The sequence below is a fragment of the Chlorocebus sabaeus genome, chromosome 6 (genome assembly GCF_047675955.1).
Source record: "Chlorocebus sabaeus isolate Y175 chromosome 6, mChlSab1.0.hap1, whole genome shotgun sequence".
Classification (NCBI taxonomy): domain Eukaryota; kingdom Metazoa; phylum Chordata; class Mammalia; order Primates; family Cercopithecidae; genus Chlorocebus; species Chlorocebus sabaeus.
In genome coordinates this window covers 5794535-5803906 of record NC_132909.1, presented here as the reverse complement: position 1 = coordinate 5803906, position 9372 = coordinate 5794535, and the positions used below count along the sequence as shown (strand labels likewise).

Here is a 9372-nt window from a genome sequence, read left to right as displayed (position 1 = left end):
ACACTACAACCATTGTAAAACATTGGAGCATCCATAATAAAGAGAGGTCTTACAAGCATAATAAATGTGGCAAGTTTTTCAGACATCATTCACACCTTGCAGTTCATGGGCGATCCTGTACAGGAGAGAAACCTTACAAATGTGATGATTATGGCAAGGTCTTCAGTCAAGCTTTATCTTTTGCAAAACATAGGAGAATTCATACAGGAGAGAAACCTCACAAATATGATTGTGGCATAGTCTTTACTTCATGTTCACACCACATTAGATATCAGAGGGTCCATACTGGACAGAAAGTTTACAAATGTCATATATGTGACAAGGTCTTCAGTCTGAGGTTGCTCCTTGCAGAATATCAGAACGTTCATTTTTGAGGTAATAGTTACAAATGCAATGAGCATAGCAAACCATCAAGGATTAATTGACAGTAGAGTCAATTCAGCATTGACTTTAGAGTTGACTTAAAACATTGAGTTCAAGCATTAATTGACATTAAAGTGTTTATATTAAGAGGATTGGGCCAGGTGTGATGGCTCACACCTGTAATCCCAGCACTTTAGGAGCCCGAGGTGGGTAGATCACTTGAGATCATGAGTTTGAGACCAGCCTAGCCAACAGACGTGAGTCACTTTTCCCAGCCTGCTTTTTGTTTCTTTAACAAAAACCGATAGGGATTTTTATGAGTGTTGTGTTGAATCTGGATCACACTGGGTTACGTAATCATTTAGCAATATTAATTTTTCCAAACCATCAATATGAGTTGTATCTCTATATATGTTTTTAATCATTTTGGTCAATGTTTGTAGATTTCAAGGTACAAAATTTTCAGTTTTTAACGTTTATTCGTAAGTATTTCTCACTTTAAGATCTCTAGCAAATGGAAGTGTTTTTTAAGATCCCCAGCAAATGGAAGTGTTTTAAAATTTTTGTTTAAAAGTGTTTATTGTTAATGTATGGAAATTCAACTAATTTTTGGTGCTGATACTGTACTGTGCAAATCCACCGAATGTGTTGTTCCATTAGTATTTTGGTTGACTCAGGCCCCGCCCACCTCTTCCCCTCACGTTCTGGCCTGATCCAGGCCCCGCCCACCTCTTCCCCTGGTCTGGCTTCTGCCCTGCGCTGATTGGCACAGACCCGGAAGCTGATGGCGTGGACTGAAGGTTGTACCGTGGAGTTTGCGCTTCCCAGTTCTCTGGTGCTGCTATACCGGGGACGTGGGGTCCCCACAGACCTGGAAATTCCGCCCCCTCTTTCTCAACTCAGAGCAAATTGAGAAGTCCGGGTGAGAGTTCATGAGTCGCTTCCTTTTGATTTTAAAGTCTCCCTGAGGCTGGTCCCGTCCCTGTCTTTCTGTGGGGCCGTGCAGACACCTCCTGTGGCGAAACTTTCCTTCTCAAAACCCTTCCGACCCATCCTCCCGCCTCGTGCTGTTTCAAGTCCTCACCATCACCCTCGAGCTGGACTCTCACCCTGGGCGCCTTCCAGCCTTGCTCTCATCGGCTCTTGGAGCGCCGCGCTGCAGCCCCAGTCCCGGGGAGACCACGTTCTCTATGTGGTCCTGAGATCCTGCAGACCCTACCCCTGTCCGAAGGCGCCATCATCCCCCACCTCCCTCCTCGTACCCGGCCCTGCTTCTCCCCAGTTCCAACTCCTGGAAAACGTGCTCCTGCTGGAGGCAACCCTGTTTTTCCACCCTCTCCCTGTTGTTCCCGGAAGGCAGGCCTGGAGTGTGAAGTTTTCAGGTTCTTCGATATTAAACATAATTGAAAAAACAAACAAACAAACAAAAACACAAAGTAACAAAAGAATGAAGCAGCGAAAGCAGAAATTTAATCAAGAAAGCATTCCACAGGGTGGGAGTGGGCCCGAGTGAGCGTTTCCAGGGCCCCGTTTACAAAGTTCTTGGAGGTTAAAGTTTTTGTTGTTGTTGTTGTTGTTGTTTTTAAGGTCTCTATGGGCTACCCCATATCTGGATGAACGATTTGGCCCTTGGCCAACGAAATACTGAGGTGAATTCGCCTGAGACCAGAGCAGATGGGTGCCCTACGCAGAGTAAGTGGTGGCCAGTGCTTGGCTGTGGCCACTCCTGGGCTTTTGCTCTTTCTATCTGATACCTGGTGGAAGGGGGAGGGCGCTAGGGAGAGCAGCCTTTGATCCTTTGTTACTTCGGGTGGGAAGATGGGGTTTTTCCTTTTAGTCTAGTTTTGGAAAGTTCACGTTAATTGGTTTTAGATCCTTTTTTATTTATTTGTTTATTTTTGGGATATCGGGGTCTCACTCTGTTACTGGGAGAGCAGTGATAGCATCACAGCTCGCTGCAGCGTCAACCTCCTGGGCTCAAGGGATCCTCCCACCTGAACCTCTAGAGTAGCCACGCGCCACCACACCGTGATAATTTTTGTGTTCTTGGTAGAGACAGGCTTTTGCCTTGTTGTCCAGGTCGGGCTCCAACTGCAGGGCTAAAGTGATCCTGGAGCATCGGCCTCCTTCAGTGCTGGGATGACAGGCTTGAGCCACCATGCCCGCCTTATTTCTTAGTTTAAAAAAAAATACATATAGGCCGTGCACAATGGCTCATGCCTGTCATCCCAGCACTGTGGGAGGCCGATTCTCATCTATCCAGGAGACGGGTTTCACCATGTTGCCCAGGTTAGTCTCAAACTCCTCAGCTTAACTGATCCGGCTTAACTGATCCGCTTGCTTCGGCTTTCCAAAGTGCTAGGATTACAGGAGTGAGCCACCACACGTGGCCAGTCCTGGAATTTTCTAGAGGAGGATGACCAACGCAGCCTATGGACCCTTCCTGGCCATCACATGAAGACCAGTGACTCCTGCTTCCAAAACTCGCAGCTTCTCAGGATGACTTGGGGAAACGTACCCCACTGTGAACCTCGGTGAGCCCACCTGTAACATACAGGTGAGGGAGAAGACCAGAAAAACTCAGTCAGAGTGACACTGACCCTGAAATCATGGGCAAAATGGAGTGTGTGGCTTTTCCTGTAGGAGAGGGTGATGCTTAGTTGTAATTTGAATTTTAAATGGATTCCAGTCCTCTGAAAAACAGGTGATTAGACTCAAATCACCTTGAACCTTTTCATCTCATGGCTTTAACCCACCTACATGGCTCCATGTCCCCTGCAGTCCTCTCCCCTGAGCTCTACAGTCCTGTGCCCAGTTCTCTTCTCTCTCTGCTGGGACATCAAACAGGCGTCTCCACCTTCACATGTCCATAAGTGACTTCCTAAACCCCCAAACATTCCCTTGCAGTCCTACACGTCTCAGATGAGGGTGACAATGTACTTCTAGGGGCTTAGCTGAGGTCGACACCATGTATTTTAAATATGGGAAATACATTATTTGTAAGTGTTATAATTTATAAGGTAAAGAGAAAATTACATGTATACATGAAAGGAGTGAGAAAATACATCATTTCCAAATTTCTTTTGAGGTGTAGGGGAAAAATGTTTCCAGACCTTATCCTTAGGGATCTGTGCTCCCAGGACCCCTCTGACTTCATCTCCTGCCTGTGTCCTCCTCACTTCATCTGCTCTAGCCATACAGTGTCTCCAGCCATACGGCTCAAGCCATACAGGCCTCTTTCTTTTTTCTGGGACTGAGGTTGCTCCTCTCTCAGGGCCTTCTGGGTTGTCCCTCTGCCTAGTACTCTGGCCCTGCAGCTGCAAGTGACAAGCAACCTTTCTTCCCTAAGTCTTTGTTCTGACATCACTTTCTCTATGGAAACCTTTGTGATCTCCTACAGTCCCCCATTTGACATGGCAACCCCACCTTCACTCCCACCTCTGGTCCATATTGCCTATTCTGTGTGATTCTTTTTGCTCCTTTGCTGTTCACTGGATTCTGGTGAGAACAAGTCACCAAGGGGAGAGCAGAGCCAGAAGGTGGGGCTGTGCTGGGCTGGCACCCTCTGAGTGGAGTTCAACCCTGACTTTACATGAGGGTTCTCAGACATTTTGCAAATACATGTTTTATGCTGTTTTATCAGAGATTGCTATTATCATAGGATGGGACCCACCCTCAATAATACTTATAATGGTGCTGGTGATTCTCATCTGTGTCCAGCATTGAACGTCAAGGCAGTTTCCTCCATGTTGAGAGCTGAGATCAGCCTGTGATCCACAGGGAGGTGAGGGGGCTGTGCTCTGTGTGGGGTTTGGTTAGTACCAGATCTGTGCCCTGAAGGTCTGTGCCCTGCTGCAGCGTGTGTTTGGACTTTTCCAGGGAGGGGGGAGTGGAATCTAAAAACAAGTCAAAATTACCCTTGTAGATCTTCCTGTGGGACATTGTTATCTCTGCATAATCTCTGGTGCAGTGGGCAGCAGAGGACTTCTCCCGGGTGAGGTGTCCCCTGTGTGTGCGTGCTTTGTCACAGGAAAGGAATGAGTGATTTCTAAACACTAAATCTCGGCTGGGTGCGGTGGCTCACATCAATCCCGAGTCTTTGGGAGGCCTGGGTGGGCAGATCATGAGGTCAGGAGATCAAGACCATCCTGGTCAACGTGGTAAAACCCCGTCTCTAGTAAAAATAGAAAAATTAGCTGGGCCTGGCAGCTCATGCCTGTAGTCCCAGCTACTTAAGAGGCTGAGGCATCAGAATCGCTAGAACCAGGGAGGCAGAGGTTACAGTGATCTGAGATCATGCCACCGAACCACATCCTGGTGACAGAGCTAGACTCCATCTCAAAAAAAAAAAAAAGGAAAAATTAAATCTCATATTTTTTTACACACAGGATTGATTTCCAAAGACTCTTGCTATGTAATGAAGCCACCACAAAGGGCAAAGAAAAGGAGCCAGGGATGGCTGTTCCTCAGGTAAAGTGACATTCCTCAGTGGATTCTTCTGTCTCCTTCTTTTCTAAAATAGCAGGTATTGTAGTAGCCAGTCTTCTGCGATTCTGAAGCGTCCTACCTCACAAGTTTGCTCACATTCACCCATGTCTTTTCTCAGTCTCTCTCATCTTAAATTCCTTCTGCCTCCGTTGCCCAGGCTGGAGTTCACTGGAGCAATCTGGGCTCACTATAACCTCCACCTCCCAGGATCAAGTGATTTCTCGTGCCTCAACCTCTCAAGTAGCTGGGATTACAGGCGTCCGCCACCAGGCTTGGCTAATTTTGTATTTTTCATAGAGATAGGGTTTCACCATGTTAGCCAGGCTGGTCTCAAGCCCCTGACTTCACATAATCTCCTTGACAGTTTTTCACTGTTACTAAGAATAACATACTGGATGCCTGTGAGTGTGGTGACTTCACTGCAGATATCTGGAGAATTCCTGCAAAACCGATTTACTTCTTTTTGGACTTGCCATTTCCTCTTATAGATATGGGAAGATGCCATCCGGACCCCCCCAGCTGCAAAGGTGCCCTCTCTGACTGAGAACATGAGAAATTTCTCACTCTTTCAAGCAAGGCTTACTACTGTGGTCTTTTTGTATTCGGTGAAAATGAAAGCCCTTTTTATTTATATTTTCTATTCCTTAAGAGTCTGAGTAGATGTCATTAATCGTGGACATGTATATTTAAAATAGATTTTAATACTTTGCTGAAAGCATTCTTTTCATGTATTTTGAGAGCTATTTTGTATTCTTTTGTTCTTTATTTTTGTCCTGGTGATTTGTTCATATTATGCATTTTTTTAGGATAAAACAGAAATGTTCTTTCACATGCCCGCTTTTTTTTTTTTTTTAAGACTGAGTTTTGCTCTTGTCACCCAGGCTGGAGTGCAATGGCATGATCTCGGCTGACTGCAGCCTCCGCCTCCCGGGTTCACACAGTTTTTCTGCCTCAGCCTCCTGAGTAGCTGCGATTACAGGCAGGCGCCACCACTCCCAGCTAGGTTTTATACTTTTTAGTTGAGATGGTGTTTCACCATGATGGCCATAATTTCTCTTGCCTTCTGAAATTAGAAATTTTGGGTCATTAATGTCTTCCAACAGGCTTTTCTATGCCTTTCTTCCTCTCACTGTCTTCTGGGGCTTCTGGTACTTGAAAAAAAATTTTTTTGAGATGAAGTTTTGCTCTGTTGCCAAGCTGGAGTGCAGTGGTGCAAACTCGGCTCACCTCCAGCCTCTGTCACCTGGGTTTAAGTGATTCTCTTATCTCAGCCTCCCAAGTAGCTGAGACTACATGTGTGCACTAGCACACCTGGCTAATTGTTACATTTTTCATAGAGCCGGGGTTTCTCTATGTTGGTCAGGCTGGTCTCAAACTCCCAATCTCAGGTAATCTGCCCGCATTGGCCTCCCAAAGTGCAGAGATTTCAGGTGTGAGCCATCGTGCCTGGCCTATTTTTTAAATTGTTTTATTTTTTTGAGACAGTCTTGCTTTGTCACCCAGGCTGGAGTACAGTGGAGCGATCTCGGCCCATTGCAACCTCTGCCTCCCATGTTCAAGTGCTTCTCCTGCCTCAGCCTCTAGAGTAACTGGAACTACAGGAGCCCACCTCCACACCCAGCTAATCTTTGTATTTTTAGTAGAGACAGGGTTTTGCCATAATAACCAGGCTGTTCTCCAAACTCCTGACCTCAGGTGATCCACCCACCTCGGCCTCCCCAAGTCCTAGTGTGAGCCACCTTGCCAGTCCCCCAGTCTAATTTTAAATTTACATTATGAATTCTGATTTTGAACCCATGTATTGAATTTTTCCATTTAGTTACTGTATTTTTAGCCCGAGAGCTTCTGTGTAGTTCTTCATAATTTCTGTATGTTGGTTGACCTTCTCATTTTCTTCATGCATTGGTTTTTTGATTTCTTGAAGCTGTCTCTTAACTCAATGAGTTTCCAAAATTGTTTGAGTTGGAGTCATAAGGGTGGCAAGGTCTTCAGTCCGAGGTCAATCCTTGCAGAACATCAGAAAATTCATTTTTCAGATAATTGTTCCAAATACAGTGACTATAGAAAATCATAAAGCTTCAATTGACATTAGAGCCAATTAGGCATTGACTTGAGATTGAGTTGACTTAACATTGAGTTTAAGCATTAATTGACATTAAAGTGTTTATGTTAAGAAGATTGGGCTATGTGGGGTGGCTGACGTCTGTAATCCCAAGGCTTTGGGAGGCCAAGGCTGATAGATCACAGCCACTCCTGGCTATGAGAGTGTGGAGGCGGCTCTAGGGGTGGGGCCTGGTTAGAAGGGGCGGGGCCTTGAACAGGATCTGGACAGGGCAAGAATGAGGAGACTGCCTGGGAGCTGGGCTGGAAAGTGGGAACGCCCGGGCCAGAGAGAGATCATCATCTTGAGGGCGAGGTCTGGAAGGGATGTTTTGAAGCGCAGGGTCTGTAGGGGGCGGGTGCTGTCTTTCTCCCCAGCTGGGCCCCAGATGTCTCCTGCTGTCATCCTCTCCATCCTCCATCCTGCAGGACTGGATTCCCGGGTTACTGATTGGTGGATTGTTTCTGATATGCCGTGATATTACCCCTAATAAGCACAGGGATGCTTCCTGTCCGTTTTGAGTTAATATTTCAAAGAATCGAAGGTAAAACAACTTACTGTAGTGGGCCACCTGTACTGATCGCTGAATCGTTTTTCCTCTTAAGTTGAAAATGGTTTTAATGCAAAGCGCCTTTTTTGAGCAGGTAGAGTCAGGCATCCTGCTGGCGGTGCAAGCTCCCCTCCGTCTGGGGCAGGGTGGGGGAGAGGGGCAGGAATCTTGGTAAAGGGGTGGAGTGGGGCGCTGGTTGCAGCGGGGACTGGTAATTAGAATGGCTTATTAAACTAAGCAAGATCCTGGGTTGTTTGAGTGGATAATGGAAACTGAAAGGTGACATGCAAAACTGCCTATTACACACAGGAGTGGAGGATAATTTCATATTTCATGGAAATAAAGTCACGGCCTGGAGCGGTGTCTCACACCTGTAATCCCAGCAGGTTCAAGAGCCGAGGCAGGAGGATCGCTTGAGCCCAGGTGTTTGAAATCAGCCTGGGCAACATAGTGAGACCTCGTCTCTACTAAAAATCAAAAAAATCTGCCAAGTGTGGTGGTCCACGCCCGTGGTCCCAGCTGCTTGGGGCGCTGAGGTGGGAGGATCACTTGAGCCAGAAAGTTGGAGACTGCAGTGAGCTCTGATCTCGCCACCACTCTCCAGCCTGGGTGACAAAGCTAGACCCTGTCTCAAACAAACAAGCAAATAAATGAGAGGTGTAATTCCTCCTTTAAAAGTAAGGGAAGAGATTTTATTTCATCTCTTAGAATATTCAGTTAGAAAATTTATAAATTCATTTTCTCTGTCTTCTGAGGTTTTTTTTTTTTTTTAGACAGTTTTTTTCTGTTACCCAGGCTGCAGTGCAAGGCGCGATCTCCCCTCATCACAACCTCCATCTCCTGGGTTCAAGCGATTCTCCTGCCTTAGCTTCCCGAGTAGCTGAGATTACAGGCATGAGCCACCATGCCCGGCTAACTTTTCTTTTTTTCTTTTAGAAACTAAACCTTTTTTCAGTTTAATGACCCAGGGATGTATTTCTGCAGGACTTGGGAGTTCTTTTTGAAAGGCAAACAACAAGGGAGACAGTACCTTTATCTCAGTAGGAAATTAAATAATTCAAACATCAAATGACTCCAATTTAAGGCTATGGACCTTGAGGTAATTCTGAGCCTTGAGAGGAATGTGGTCATGCAACCTGAGTCCAGTGTTATGCAGGGGCAATTTCTAAGACTTTTCCTGTAAGTAATTAGGAAGACTAAGCAGCCACAGAGCTAAGACCTCCTCGGATCATTGTCCCTTCTTTTGTAATGATAAGGTACACTTCGACCTTCCTTGAAGTGTATCAATCCACAACCAAGCAAGTGGCTGCACCCTATGCACTGGTCTTGAATAAAAAAATGTGGTGATTCTGCTAAAGATTCTCTGTCTTTCCCTATGTGTGTGAAACCTTAATATCTCTACTTTGGAATGCTGATCCAATTCATTTAGAGTTGATGTTTCCAGGTGGCTATTTCCAAGCTTTGCCTTCAAGTAAATTCTGTACTTTTTTTTTTTTTTTTTTTGAGACGAAGTCTGGCTCTGTCACCCAGGCTGGAGTGCAGTGGCCGGATCTCTGCTCACCGCAAGCTCCTCCTCCCGGGTTTACGCCATTCTCCTGCCTCAGCCTCCGGAGTAGCTGGGACTACAGGCGCCCGCCACCTCGCCTGGCTAGTTTTTTGTACTTTTTAGTAGAGACGGGGTTTCACCGTGTTAGCCAGGATGGTCTCGATCTCCTGACCTCGTGATCCGCCCGTCTCGGCCTCCCAAAGTGCTGGGATTACAGGCTTGAGCCACCGCGCCCGGCCGTAAATTCTGTACTTAATCATATACTCTAAATTTTATTTACTGCTGACATCAGTTTCTGTCGGATTGTAGGAGCCTCACCAGAGA

The 9372-nt window shown here is 46.1% G+C and overlaps 1 long non-coding RNA gene across 1 annotated transcript; it reads left to right on the top strand.

Moving 5' to 3' along the window:
• Positions 1-370: 370 nt before the first annotated feature.
• On the top strand, positions 371-5484 carry LOC140711816 (uncharacterized). Its single transcript, XR_012093098.1, has 2 exons — positions 371-1285; positions 1951-5484. It is a non-coding gene; the product is annotated as an uncharacterized lncRNA (long non-coding RNA).
• Positions 5485-9372: the final 3888 nt, after the last annotated feature.